Source organism: Vidua macroura, chromosome 10 (genome assembly GCF_024509145.1).
Source record: "Vidua macroura isolate BioBank_ID:100142 chromosome 10, ASM2450914v1, whole genome shotgun sequence".
Taxonomy (NCBI): Eukaryota; Metazoa; Chordata; class Aves; order Passeriformes; family Viduidae; genus Vidua; species Vidua macroura.
Window position 1 is genome coordinate 6963663 of NC_071580.1, and position 14564 is coordinate 6978226.

At 45.4% G+C, this 14564-nt stretch overlaps 1 protein-coding gene across 4 annotated transcripts in view; it reads right to left on the reverse strand.

Moving 5' to 3' along the window:
* The window catches only part of GNB4 (G protein subunit beta 4), a 30963-nt gene extending 16921 nt beyond the window's left edge, over positions 1-14042 (reverse strand). Inside the window, exon 1 of one of the 4 annotated variants that reach the window (XM_053986865.1) lies at positions 13914-14042. The gene's annotated coding sequence lies outside the window, so the exon portion shown is untranslated. Of the gene's footprint in view, positions 1-1849; positions 1873-3710; positions 3781-13117; positions 13139-13913 lie in introns of those variants that run through there. The other 3 variants (XM_053986868.1, XM_053986866.1, XM_053986867.1) reach the window with 3 other exon arrangements.
* Between the last annotated feature and the right edge of the window lie 522 nt (positions 14043-14564).

Below are 14564 nucleotides of genomic sequence, written 5' to 3' on the forward strand. Positions count from 1 at the left end.
GCTATCGAGTTTAATTACAACCTTAATGCCTTTAATGGAGATACCTCCATGAAACATAGTCCCACTTTCAGTTCTGACAAGGCCAAATTAACCTTTTCAGTATGACTTTCCCTTTTTAGTCCAGAACCTACTCAAAGGTAGCACAGACAAAACAATGGTCTCAAAGGTCTAAGGCCAGCCAGCCATGCTGCCTGCCAGTGCTTACTAGTCTTGTGTGCTATTTTTAACAGGAGATGAAGATTCCTGGCAGGGAGGTTGATGTATCTCCAATTTTCTGGGAAGGGAAGTCAGCTTCTGCCCTGTGATGTGCCACACACTTCAGTGCTCTGTAGACAGTCACTTCAAATTCTCACAGAGAACTACTGATCATAAAGAAAGTGACATTATTCACAACTGGAAGCACGCATGGCCAGTCACAAGCACCCAAAGTCAGGGCATTTTTCGATTCAGAGGTAAAGCTGTGAGCAGATTTGAGAATGGGCTGTAGCATTGCACTGGCATTCAAAGACCATGAGGGACAATTCTGCACATAAAGTTAATGTTAATTAATGCCCCTCATATCAGCACTGTTCACCACTAATGTCATTTCTGCACCAAGTTGCACCAGCAGCTGCACAGCTGTTAAACTTCACAGCTTTAAATCATGTTACACTTCTCCAAGTTCCTACATGGACCAACTACAGAAGCCTCCTCACTCACCCACATGTCTTTAGTTTAAAAATAATTCTGAAGCAAATAAAAGGATAATGATCCTTCATACTTTTGAAAGAAAGTTTTTTAGTAGTGGAAAAGCCCTAGCAGCACCAGCATGTTCTAAATCTGCAAAGCCTTAAGCATTACTGCTCAGCAGAAATGTGTCAGTGGTTCAAGGTCAAGCTAGACCTCAATGAGCAGAGCTGCCTTCAAACCAGCACAGTTCCACAAAACCCAGGTTCACTTTAGAACTGCTTCACTCTAGCTTTAAGCATTGAAGTTCTTTTCCAGTACACAGCATTTGAACAATTAACTCTGAGATATTAAGCTATGTATAAACACCAAGATACTACAGTAAACAAACTAAGTGCAGTTCAACTATTAAATTGAAGTCTATCCAACATTTGCACTGCCTGGCAGAAGCTCCTAATGCAAAGGCCTGTGTGTTCAGATCATCCCCCACCATTAAGTATTTAGCAGAACTGGGAGAAAGATGCTTCCACTTGGGATTTTTACTTTTTTTTTCAAGCAGTATTTTCATGTGCCCACAGGAAGCTACAGAATTTGAGTGAGTAGGGAGGAAGCTCTCACGGATGCATTTCCAGATTCACACTAACTCTTCAAGCAGCATCTCTGAACTCCTGTCAAACTCCTGTGGGAGCATCTTACTGATGTCACCAGACTCACAACTCCAACACAGGAAGATAAGCACATGATTGGAAGCTTGGAACTCATGGATGCATCTGTGTCTGTTTTAATAGTTCAGATGCTCCAGCAGTATTGTTAAAGAGAGTTATGTTCAAAGACCACTACCCAGACTAGATTTACTTGCTCTAATATTGTTTCTAAGCCTACCAGCGAGGTGAGCAGCGATGCACAGAAGAACACAGAACTGAGATGCTTGGCAGCACTGGCAAAGCAGAGGCTGCATCCTACAAACCTGTCCTAACACCACCACAACCTTGAAGTGTGCTACCAGGCATCAGGTAAACAAGTTGGGTTTTATCAGATTAAATGCTGGGACTGCTTTGGCAGGGCTTATGAGGATTGCCAAGAACAGAGGTGACTGCTGTGTGCAGATTTTTCCTCATACAAATTACTGAAAACCTCAGTGGATTCATCACCAACCCATACTAGGTTACAAAGGACACAATACCTGTTCACTCTCCAAGATCAAAATACCACAGCCTGGAAGGAGTGCAGCTTCACAGCCTGGAAAAATCTTTATTCCAAATACAAATTTCCCCAGGAGCCCAACTGTACCACGCTTGGTCACATACACAGCAAAGCCATCAGCTCTTGCATCTGCAGGGGCAGAAAGAGTGAGTGAGGATTCCTCCTGCCATCTCAAGAGACTGGGGGTAATATGATGTCTACCTGCCTGACTTATTCATAATTTTAATACATGTTGAATCAGAGAAAAAAATATTCTGAGTTTGCTCAGATGCAGAATACTCGTGGTATCTGCTTTTCAGCACTCAGAGGCAGCACCTCTGATGAAAGAGGTCAGATGCCTCTCTTCAAATAGAACTCATGATGTGCACGATGTACTATGAACAATTCCACCTGCTGAGGCCTTGAGGGGAAGAGCAAGGACAGGGAAGAACCTTTTAGCACCTTTGGTAGCCGAGGGTGTGCCACTGCAGGACACCCAAAGCAGCAGGAAATGGAGCCAAGGACGTGAGATGTTTCCATCAGAAGCAGCAGCACAGGGAGCTCGCTGGGAGCAGGGGTTTGCTGTAGCCAGGGAGGCACATCCTTGCCCTCAGTCATTTGTAGGCTGAACTGCACCTCAGTGCAACTTCTCCTCAGCACACTTGGACAAGTGAATTTACTGATACCAAAATAAAGTGCCTCCCAAGGCAACATATTAACTAAGTCAGATTCCACAGTGTATCTAGTGCCAAGAAAGCCACTGCCAGGCTTGAGCGCTCCACAGATAAATTACTCCTTACACTATTCCGATTCAGTAGCAGGATCATTTGCTAAGAGTTTAATTCTTCATTATATAGGCAGGCAGTGACAAATTGCCCCAGGGTCTTGTCTCCAAAGTACTCTCCCTGCAACCTGTGAACTCAAAACCTTGTGACTGGAAAAACACGATTTTCTCTGCAAGAGTTACTAGAGAAGTGTAAATATGCCCCTCCCCACAACAAAGGTTTGCTATTTTTGTGCCAGAAATATAGATATTAAAGGGACTGCAGAAAGAACAGTCTGTTTGACTGGATTCTTAAGAGCTATCAGACAGTTATTTAAGTAAGAATTTCATTTTGTATCAAAAAATCAGTCCTTTAGAACTGAAATAAGTGCTTACCTACACATATCAACCTCAGGTTTTCAACTCCTATGCAGCAAGATCTCAGTGATCAACAGACAGGAGGAGAAAGGAGGTTCCACATGGTTTCCATGTGATCATCCCTACTAGTGATCACACAGGTGGCTAAACATAAGGAATGCTAACTATAGCACTTCACTAAATATAGGGGAAGGACACCAAGGAATACTCCAGCTCTCTCAAGGGAGATCCACTGGGAACTCAGACACTCAGGCTGTGGACAATGGGTTCTGGCTCTGAAGCTGAGCCCTGCCAGCATACACAGACCAACACGGGATGTGCCAGAGAAGATTTTGATAAAACATTTCTTCATTCACTGACACTAAACAAGACTTTGGCAGCTTTTCCCAGTCATTTATGTCTCCCCAAAGCCATGAATAGAGAAGAACAAAAGGAGGTTCTATCTTTTACAGCCTGAAGAGAATGGATTTGACATATTCAAAATCTACAAACTTGGACACAGTGGACAAAGCCTTACATCAAGTATAATCTCTGCCTGCACAAGAGTCATGTAAAGTAAAGGCATTCATGCTGTGCTGCAGTTACATGCCTTCATACACAGCAACTATTTCAGGTGGAATTTTGCATAATGTATTTTCTACAGTAGAGCTGTTTGAGAACCACACATACACTCAGCTCTGCACTGAAGAAAATGAAACATTTAATGGCTTTTTTACTATACCTTGGCCCTATGCTGCCTCTCCTTTGTTTCTCAGAGACCTTTCCAGCTATCCATTCTCCAAGCCTTCTTTGTTCTGACTTGTAGCAGTACTGCATCAATAAACAAAGACAACAAAGCAAAGAGCTTTTATATTGGTCAACTAATACTTGAATCCCAGGAGAATAATGCTGGGGGTAAGTTGAAATAACAGTATGTAAGGGCTATAATTGCCCCATTGTGTACCTTGGTCTTCATCTCTCCTCTCAAACCTCTTCAGTGCATCTCCCTCCTTTCTTTAATGTACGTTTTGAGGAGTGCACTAACTGCAGAACATCTTACACACATCAGTTAAGTAAGAAAATAATGGTTATTCCCTCAAAAAAGGGTTACAATTTAGAAAATAAGCCTGGAAATCCTAACTGAATCTTTTCCTTAAGATTTCTATATGTTCATTTTGTCAGAAGGAATGAATTGCCGCCCTGATTTCCGATCCCCAGGCAGATGCAAAGGAGAGTTCTCCCATGCTCAGGGCCTCTGGTCTCCCCAAGAAGAAAACAGGAAGCAGCCTGGGTGTGACCTCGCTCACTGAGGTCAGTGCTATTGTTGCACTTCTGCACATTTTGGAAGTGTTTTAAAGTGATATGTCTCCATTATAGCTTTGGTACAAAAACAGGAAATAATCAACCAACGCCTCTCGAGAGGAAGGGTATGAGCAGAACTCACTTAAACACCCATTCCTCTAAGAGACACCATCCCCAATTTTAAGGGACCAATGAATGTGTGTGCTCAAAAACTGCATGGACAACTGGAATGGGGAGGTCACAAGAGAGACTCCAGCAAACTGCAGATGAGTGGGATTCCAGTCTCGCCTCATGGCGTGCTCACATGCCCTGAGCAGTTACATCAGGAACACAACCCCACCCACCAACCGGGGGGCACCAGCAGTTTCAAGGCAACAACACTGCTCCTCCCTCCCTTCCCCAAAACACCTCGGACCCACTCATCATAAAGAGCAGAAATATGTGCCATTTTACACACACATACACACCCAGCCAGGGATTTTAACAGGACTTTGAAATAAAGCCTGCCACATCAAAACACTTCTATATACCACAAGAACTACTTGGAGTTATGAACAGAATTTAAATAAGCTCTGCGTTTGCCTTCAGATTGAGCCCTGTGAACATCACCCTGGAGTTGTTTTTCAGCCAGAGGGGAGCAGCAGCTCCAGCACATCCTGTGGTGCTGCTGCATCTCAAAGCCATCACTTGGCTCAGAGAGGAACCCACACAGGCCGGGCTGGAGCTGGGTCATCTTCAAGGTCCCCTTCCAACCCAAACCGCTCTGTGGTTCCACGGGACCAGCCCCAGCACACCAGGGCACGGCCCATGTTGGCTGTGGTGACTGGTTTGATGACGGTTTCCATGGAGGACAAACAGACCAACAAACACCGACCTTGTTGACAGCAGTCGCAAAACAGACAAAGGAAATCAGTTTAGAAATTAAAGTGAAGTGATTCTTAAGTTTACTTGTAAAAAACATCACTCACTTGAGACTGTTACCCTTCATTTGGCTGACAGCTCATGAGACTGGTTTCTTAAGCTCAGAGATATGAGAGTTTATTTCTAAGACCCAGCTGAAGTCTAAGCCAAGTATATTCATAAAACACATACAGAAAGGCCTTACTCTTCTTAACCCACACATATTAGATTCTAGAAAAAAAGCCTCATGAAATTCAGTGTTAAGCATAAGGCTGAGAAAAGCACAGGAAGGAAGGAATTTTTTAGTCATGAATATTTCACAGTCCAACAGTGATTTTTCCAAAATTAACATTCTTGCATCTTATATTCATTATGTTCGTTTCCAGGTCAAAATGTTTTGGTACATAAGCACAGATTTATTTTTATCACACTCCCTGCAAACAGAACTACATGTGAAATTCAAATTATCTTGTCTTTAGTGACTATTATAATGATTCCGCAGTAAAAACTTGCTTCACTGACCTCAGGACACTTCATCACTGAACAAAATATTGCTGATTTTGCAATTCAAAACATGTAAGAAATGGCAAGAAAAATCTTAATGAAGCAGAAAGATATAACCTAAGTAAGAAGACAGAGATGGTTCCAGTCCAATTTCTTCCTTGGGGACAGACAGGTGGACACACATATGGAGTGAGCTGAGGACTTTTGTCTCTTCAAATACCCAGCCATACCCAGAAGCCATTTTAACATTTTAGTAGGAAAAGTGTACTGCAGAGTGACAATTCAAAGTCATTCTGAAAGACTCTAATTTACATTTAAATCCACTTCAAAGCAAGTTTGACTTTGGATTTTTTTAAGGGGCTAATGCATTGGTATTTACTGAAGTGGCATCATGTAGGGCCAAGCAGTGCTATGCATATAAAATCTGGTCTGGCACCTACAGGCACAAAAGATTACTGAAGCAGCCTCCTGTTATCTGAGAGTGAGCAGACTGCACAGCGTGCATAAAAAGCAGCCAGTGCACAGCAAATTTTAGATTTAAAGTCAGCGAAGATACACATTAAGAGAAACTATAGTGTCTACAGGAAAAGTGTCTTCATTCATCTCAGATGACTGTTCACTTGCCTGCAATAATTTCTGGCTGACACTTTTTGAAAGTGGAGCATTCTCACTCTCCTGAGGAGCAGAAAGCCCAGCAGTACCAGCTACACACACACACAGTATCCTCTCAAATGTACCATCAGCTCGGGAGAAGCCATGCATTTGATGGATCCATGGTCCCCAGCCCCTTCCCTCCTCCCACCCAGCACCACAGGCACCCCCCTGGTACCGCAGTCACAGCGAGGCATTATGTGCAGCTCATCCCCACGCAGCTGAACACAGCTTACAGCTGCACCCTTTCACAGCAGAACAAGGCAACATCATCTGAGCTTTTTAAAATACCAATTATCCAAAGGTCAGATAAAACTACTGCCCTCAGGTCTCATTTTAATTTTGCTTTTACATTTCTGGTCAATTACTTGTGATTTGAAGCCATGAAAATTAAGTTCTCTTCCAGACTAGAGTTCAGGTTACCTTAGTAGGCTTTTCTTAAAAAACAAAAAAAAAAAAAAAAAAATTTAAGATTCACATTTATATGAGATGCATACACTTCAAAAAAATCTACCAAAAACCTCACACTACAGAATGATCAGAAATCCAGTGCTAGGAAGTAAAAACCCTATGTACTGTTTTTTCACCCCTATTACTGCAAATATAGGATTAAGAGCACACAGGCTGTGTAGCCACTTCTGGTACCACTTGTGATGAGATTGATATATCTAGTCTATATTCCTTGGAAGTGCTTTTGATGTTTCTCAAACAGTAATGTCTGTTTTCAAACAGTCACTTGATAAAGAAGATACAACATCCAATACTGAAGAAAGAAGTTATGTTAAGGAAATCAGTAGCACTGTGTTCTTAATTATCTCCACACTTGCAGGGTTCTCAAAACACAGGCTGGCTTTGTAGAAGTAATTTTTAACTGGTTCGAAGTCAGAAATTACATATCTGCCTGGAAAGAAAATGGCCCTAGATTAAGCTTCCAACAGAAGAGGATAAAAGAGAAACAAACTGCTGCTGCAAAGTACAATATTGATTCCCACCTGTAGTAGTCTTCGACAAAGTATAACTTTTTTATTTTTTATATGAAAACTTTTTTATGAATACATGATGCTCACTAGGTTATAAATAGCAGAATTCCCCTCTGGAGACAAAGCCTAAGGTTATACACAGGAATCATCAGTCAGGCACCATGGCCAGGAGAGAGCCCACAGCTCCACAACCTGCTTTGCTCAAGGGTCTTTCCAATCCACTGGAACTTCTGTTGCTGTAAATGCTCCCTCCATGTCTCAGTCATGGTCAGCCAGGCCAGCTCAGCTAAATCCATCTGTTCTAGTCCTCGCCACAGAGCAGACACTGCTCTTGGAACTCTTTTGGGTTTAATGTTTGAGATTCACATTCCACCACTCAAGTTTTTCTCAGCAATAGTGACTCACAGATTGGTAAAAGTGGCTAAAGATTCTTGAGCTCCTGCTGCCAGAAGCTCCAGGCCAAGCACAGAGATGCCTGACTCCATGAAAAAGCAAATACAGGCACAGCTCTGAAACTCTGCAGCAATTCAGCTGTTTGCTAAGGCTGTTGGCCTTTCAGCTCTCGTCCTGCCACAGCTATCAAAGCTCTACGACTCAGGGCCATGAGCTTTCTGTAGAGATTGAGAGCAGAGAATTCCTTGAGATTCCGAATCAGCACCACCAAGAAAAGTCAACTTTCTTCACTCCATCCCTTTTCAAAGTGCATGTTTGGCTTTTGATGCCCCTCTATCTGCATTTTCAAGAATGGTCTAACAGATAAGCAGGAAGAAAAAAAGCCTTAATCATTTCCCATCTCCAGCTACCTGACCTTCCAAATTAGCTGCTTTTCCCTAAAGTGTGGGCAACTGCAGTGAAGCACTCACATCATCAAAAACTCATTTCCAGGACATTTACTCTGGACTAGAATTTTATTTTTATTTTGCTGTATAAAAATAAATAAAAAATCCAGCTCCCTCTTTTGGGATGCTTCCAAGACAAAAAAGGAGTTTCCCCTTTTCTGGTGCCTATCTTAGAAATTAAGGTTATGTTTGTAGCACCAAAGCCACAGTTTTACTTCCAGGCCAATCTCATTCTCCATACTTTCAATGAATTTTGTATTTAGACACCTTGTATTAAAACTACTTGAAAAAGCAATTAAGAAGTTTCTTGTCCAACAAGTGTCATGCAGTGAGAATGAAAGCAGGCATTTACTGTCCTATAAAAAGCTGTAACACTTCCCTGTGGACCACTGCTCTTCTCCCTGAGATTGTCAGGAGCACCCAACCCCCTGCTATGTCCTTCCTACCATTCAATGGAAGGAAAATGGTACTAACATCATTATTAATTTCTTGAAATTCTAGGGCATCTGGACTTAATGCTGTCATGGAAACTTTGCTGTGCTGTTTTTTTAACTCCACTTTATCGTGCCTAATGTTGATATTACAACAAAACTTAATCTTCCCATCAGCACTGTGCACAAGCAAAGGCTCCAATCTGCCTCCTCAACAGCAAGATAAACACATGGTCCTAAACCTAATTCATACTTTTTTTGTGGGGGGGAGTGAAAGCTTTTATAAAATTTAACTACCTAAGACCTAGTGTACTCCAATTTACTAATTCTTAGTACCATGGCATTACATTGTACTGTCAAAATCTTTAAGGCAAATCATCAACAGTGATCAAAATCACTAGGTACACATTAAATTTAGTGTGTGAAATCAGATTTTGACAAGCATAGCATCCATACATAGAATATGAATACTTTTTTCAGCTCAGTAACAACTAAGCTCAACTTAAATCAAGAACTGAAAGAAAAAAAATGTCTTCCTTTTCCAAGCTAGGAATAAAACTGTTTTATACAAACAATCACCTAAAGCAACCAATTATGACACAAAGGGTCACCAGAAAAATACTCCGATCAAATATTTCTTTTAAACAGACTAATTTTAAATATAATGTGTCAACAATAGATCACAAAACAGCATCTTCAATTTTAATGCAAGACTTCAAAGGCATACAAATGCCACACAAATTTAATTTCAATATATAAACACAAAATTACACAAGTGCAATTTATGCTAGATGTAAATATATATATATATATATATATATATATAAATATCAGAAAAACACATATTAAAAAAATAATCCAACAAGAATTAAATCATCAGGTTATCCTGAAACTGCTTGGATGCTCTGTGCTGGACTAGATGCTGACCACCTGAATTAATGCCTGCATGATGAAAACAAACCAGGCAGGTCCAAGAGTTCTCACAGCTGATTGCAATGAGGTGATTTGTTCTTGTAAAGCTGCCAGTCACTGAAAGCAACTCCAAGACCAATCTCATTTAAGAAGCACATTCAATCCTGGGATTGATTTTATTATTCCATTTTGTTCTCCTCCCCACCCCATTTGAAAATTAAAACCTTATAAAATAATTTTAATGTTAACATTACTCAGCTCTTTTAATGTTTCAAAACACTGGGATTCACAATGACTCAAACATTTGGCTTACACTGAAAATCCATATGATTAATATTTGTCTGAGATGTAACGTAAGAAGGAGGGGGAAAATAGCTCCTGCAAATTGTCAAATCTGTTTTGCCCCAAAGAACTGATTTTATGTAATAGGTGGCACTTGAGAGTGCTTTTTGCTCTACAATACAATCAGGCACTTCCATCTTTCCCCTTCTTTCCAGTTTAAGCCCTTTTGGAAGGCAAGAGATTGCAAGAGTTACAGTAACTGAATCAAAATCTGGCTTAGTGCTTGTCAGAATTTCACAAACTTTTGGAAGCCCGGACACCTTAAAGGAAATGAAACCATCTTCAATGAACTGCAGAAGTATTTGCCAGCCAATATCCATGTGTAGTTGTGTTAATTCTGGCTTTCATAAACCCTCAGCCCAGCTCTCTGGCAGTGCCCACAGTAACTCCAGTGATCTGTCTGCACACCCAGCGTCACTGGTGGCATCCAAGCTGACATTCACTCCAAGCTTTCACCAGTCCCCCTCTTGCTCTTCTGTTTCAGGTCTCTGCAAAGCCAGCTCTGTTGTTCAAACACTGCTGAAGACATGTCCCCACGGCTGAGCAGTGCCATCCTTTTAATTAAAGCTGCAGCTCAGTGCAGCCCTGCCTCCTGTCATCCTTCATGGAGCTTTCTGCTCCATGAATCCCTCTGCACCAGAATCAGGTACCAAAGCACAGCCTCATGAGAACAGCACACACTCTGTGTTTTTCAGGAGCATTTGCTGTAGTTCTGTTTCGGATCTTTCATGTAAATTCTGTTACAAAACTCTGGGTTGCAAAACACAGAAGTTTCATACAAGAACAAAACAATAACAACTAAATTTAATTACACACTTCCGAAGATGAAGTGACAGTTTTGCATCCAATTAGAAAAGAGAAAAACGTTGGTGGAACTTAGAAAATGTTTTCTTGGTTAGCAATACTATGAGTACTTTCTAAACAGCCGGTTCCAGGCACTTGGGAGCTGCATTAATCTGAGCATTGATATTTCCAGACAGTGTTAAGTACAAAACACAATCACTGCATTATCACTGTCCCAAAGTATTCACCTTCCAGGAGCATGCACAGCATGTCAAGCTCAGAGACTTAGAATTTCTTACTAGTTTGATAAGACATTTCAAAGTCACTTCAGAGATATAAAAAAATATAAATTACTGCCTTCAGTAACACAACAGTCATGAATTAAAGACTCTGGCAGAAAAGAAGAGTAACTGAAGAAGATCACTTCTCTAGATACTGTGGGGATTTTTTTATTTGTATTTCTTATTCACCTTCAAAATCTTTTATTCATAAATTTTGTGCCATTTTTGAAATTCCATAATGGTCCAGGAGAGAACTACACAGTTCTGTATTCAAAAATATTTTTGCAAGGTTTTCTAGTGAGGTTTCTGAGTCTATATTTTTCTTTAGAAACTTGAAAAGTAAAATACTTGGACAAATTAAACACAAGATGCATTAGTCCTCAACTAAGCAACATGAAAATACAGCTGAAATGTTCATTATCTAACACAACACATGACATTTGCAGCCAACAATTTTTTATTTAAGATTTAAATGACCTGAGCAGTTAATCAAGACTAACTTTCCAAGCACTCAGGAAAGGGCTGAAGTAGAGATAGAGCAGCAGCTATTTGCTGTAGCACTTTAACAAAACAGAAGAGAGAAGAAGACGCATCTGTAACCTGAAACTCAATTTTTCCATGATTAACAGGTGAAAGGTATATACTATGTGCTATTATAGCAGCCTTAGTTCTCAGCCTGTTAAATCTGTATAACCCATCTACATTGTCCACCGTGAAAACTGCTCATTTTAGAGAAATAATAATTCAAAATATAGTTTGCCACAGCAGACACACAATGAGACATATCCACACACTTACAATCTCCCTCATTTCCCTAGCCCCCTTCTTCCAAGATAGCATCAGTCTGTTCTTTGGAAGCACAAATTAACTTCACCACAGCTATCATGCTTAAAAATCACAAACAAACACTGCAAAAACCCACTGAAGATTCCCATCCCATTAAGAGACTTTCAGGACTGTGTGTGCTTGTCATGTGGTTTGTTTCATCTTAATTTGTTGATATAGTTATTATTCCTTTAGCACAGCTTCAGACTTCCTCCAGCTCTAACCAGCAAATGCATCTCCTGCAGCTGACACTTCACTGCCAGGTTAGTGACCATCTTTGACATCACTTCCCATATTTCTAACAGAAGTCAGGAAGCAGCTTCAGGTTTTCCTCTGAACACTCCCATGACTTTGCAGACTCATGTCCCTGCTATTCCTACAGAACAGTTTTCATCTCTCCCTGTGCTTTCACAGCAGGTTTTACAGGCTGGTACCTGTCTCCTCTCTCTGCAGCATTTTGCCATTCCTTCCCCTTCCTTCTCCAGTACTCTCCACCCAGCAGAGGAGCATCTACTCCTCTGTTGCTTCAGAAACTGATTATACCTAATTAAATTAAGCACTTTTTCCCTCAGCTCATACTTAGCTTTGAGACTTACCCGGCTTCTGTTTCAGAACTGAAAACGATCCTGGAAAATCATGTACTTTCCAAGCTACAATAACCAGCCTAATAAAAGACAACATTCTCAACTGTATAATTAACAGGAGGGAACGGATCAGAGGTTTATTTTGCATTAGTTCAGATAATACTACAGCATAAACTAGTCTATCACATCTATAGCTGGTAGCAATTTGGATGCTTTTCACAATTTCCAACAGAAATCAAACTAAAAATTAAATAAGACAATAGTCTCAGCAACAAGTGCAAAATTAAAAAAGCAGATTCAAAATAAATCTGGATGGAGAAACGAACAACACCTACGAAGTATGACACGAAAAGCACCTAATGACTTTGCACTTTTCCTAAAGACAGGGAGCACCTTCCGATTCACCTTTGCCACAACAGTCACGCAAGGCATGCAAGTCACAGCCCCTCGCCACAAAGCCGATTTACGGAATGCCGAAACCCAAACGAGAGCTGGGTCGCTCCACTCAGGTAAAGACCCGAGCGCGGAGCTTCCCGAGCGGTTCCCGCAGCCGGGGAGCCGCCTGTCGCTGCCCGCAGCACGCACCGGACCCGGCGCCGGCCCGGCCGATGCCGCTGGGCTGCCCGGAGCGCTCCGCACGCCCCGCGCCCCGGCCGGCACTGCCCACGCCGGGCTGTCCCCGACCCCCAGCAGCTCCTCCCCGGCCGGAGGGGCCCGCGGTGCCCCGCACCCCGGTGTGTCACCGCCGCCGCCGCGGCGCCGAGCCCGACCCGGCGGCACCGGGGGCCGCCGGCCCTGCCCCGCCCGCTCCTCACCTCCCGGCCCGGGGCACCGAGCCTCTCCCTCCCTTCCGCACCCCCCGTCGCCGCCAGCACCTCGGGGACCCTCGGGGACCCTCCGCGGCCCTGCCCCGGCCCCTCCCTTCCCCGCGGAGCCCGGGCGCTGCGCCCGCGCTCCGTGGCGGGCGGGACGGCACCGGGTGATGTCCGCCCGCCTGTCCCGCCGCTCTCGGCGGAGCCCGGGACCGCGCCCTTGCCCCGCGGCCGCCCCGAACCCTCTCCCGCGGGGCTGTCCCTGCCGGGGGCTTCACCTGCCGGGGTCTCACGGCGCTGGGGCCGCTGCCGGCGGCGACGCCCGAGCACTGCCTGCCTGCCGCCCCCCCCAGCGCTGCGGTGGTGCCGCCCATGCCCCCCCCAGCGCCGCGGATGGGGCCGCCCAAGGGGCGGGGCGGGCGCGGCGCTCCCGGGCGGCCCCGCGGGGGCAGCGCCGGACGCGGCACCGGGACCTCCCCGGGACCCTCCCCGGGACCGGCGAGCCCGAGCCCGCCCCGCTGGGGCCGAGCCCGTCCTCGGGCTCCGCGGCCTGAGCGGGAAGCGCACTGGAGCTTCCCGCCCGCCCGCAGCCCCGCGGGAGCGGCCGGCGCTGCAGCCGCGCCCGGAAGCGCGGCCGCGGCCCCACGCGGCCCCGCCCGGGCGAGGCTCCCCGGCGCGGCGAGCGGAGCCGCGGGGGGACCGGGCACCGCCCTGGGGCGGCCGCGCGGAGCTGCGGGGGACGAGCAGAGCCGCCCGGGGGCAGAGCCCGGCCGCGGGGACATCCCCCGGGCGGAGGTACCTGCGGTGTCCGGGCGGCCGCGGAGCGCGGTATCACCGAGCCGCCGCCATGGCGCTGCTGGGGCGGGAGCGGCTCCGCCCCGCCCGCATGGACCGGACAACGTGACGGGCCGTTGCCATGGCAGCGCCGCGTGACGTCAGAGCGCGCGCAGCGCCACGCCCCTTGTGGGCGGCGCTTCTGTCACCCCGCGTGTGACAACCGTGAGGGACCGGACCCGGGGCGGGGGACGCGGGGCAGGGGGACAGTGAGGGTGACAACCGTGAGGGACCGGACCCGGGGCGGGGAACACGCGGCAGGGGCATAGTGAGGGTGACAACTGTGAGGGACCGGACCCGGGGCGGGGGACACCCGGGGTGGGTGACAACCGTGAGAGATGGGACCCTTGGCATAGGGACACTGAGCGTGGCAACCGTGAGAGACGGGACACGGGGCATGGGGACACGGGGACTTGGGGAATATGGACACCGGGGAATGGGAGCTTTGTGGGTGACAAGCCTGAGTGGTGGTGGGACCGCAGGGCATGGGGACCGAGAGGATGGGGTCACTAGGGAATGGAGAGCTGATGTGGGGACCCAGAGATCTCACCTGAGGGTAGGGCCCCTGGGAATGGGGACTTGGGGGTGGGGACACTGGGGGACATCAGTGACATGG